The sequence below is a fragment of the Octopus bimaculoides genome, chromosome 4, assembly GCF_001194135.2.
Source record: "Octopus bimaculoides isolate UCB-OBI-ISO-001 chromosome 4, ASM119413v2, whole genome shotgun sequence".
NCBI lineage: Eukaryota > Metazoa > Mollusca > Cephalopoda > Octopoda > Octopodidae > Octopus > Octopus bimaculoides.
The window spans coordinates 93,403,010-93,403,667 of record NC_068984.1 but is presented as its reverse complement, the minus strand read 5'-3'; the positions used below and the strand labels follow the sequence as shown (position 1 = coordinate 93,403,667).

Below are 658 nucleotides of genomic sequence, written 5' to 3'. Positions count from 1 at the left end.
TATGTATGTATGTATGTATGTATGTATGTATGTATGCATGCATGCATGCATGTATGTATGTATGCATGCATGCATGTATATATATATATATATATACATATACAGACTAAGGTTTAAGAGTAATCTGGTTGAACTAGGGTGTGTAAGCATGTGTATGTAAAAATGGTGTGTGAGTGTGTATGTGTGAATGGGGGCAAGTGCATGTGAATGTATGTGTGTGCGAGCTTAAAATTGTGGGCCTGTGTGAGTGTATGTATAACTTAGGGCATGTATTGTGTGGAGTGATGTGCGTTGTATGTGTTTATGCATGTTGTGGTTGTGTGTATATTGTCTGTGTTCAGTGTTTGTGTTTTTAGGAGTGAACAGTGTGTTGTGGAGGAATGCATGGAAATGCGAAATGGGATAGGGGTCATGAGAATTAGAGGTCAGGTGGTATTGGGTGCTAGTGTGCGTGGACTGCGAAGGTGTATGTGAATGTGTGTGAGAATGTGCATAATGGTGTGTGGTGTGGGTAGAGGGGGAGGAAAAGTTGAGATAGGAGAGTCTGTGTTTGCAGTGAATTGAATAGAGGTGGTAAGAGCAGAGTAGTGTATACTAACAGTGTGTGAGTGTGTGCGTGTATGTATGTGTATATATATATATATATATATATATATAT

The 658-nt window shown here is 39.1% G+C and overlaps 1 protein-coding gene across 1 annotated transcript in view; it reads right to left on the bottom strand.

Moving 5' to 3' along the window:
* The window catches only part of LOC106881213 (uncharacterized), an 81,059-nt gene that overhangs the window by 50,655 nt on the left and 29,746 nt on the right, over nucleotides 1-658 (bottom strand). The gene's annotated exons all lie outside the window — the stretch shown is intronic.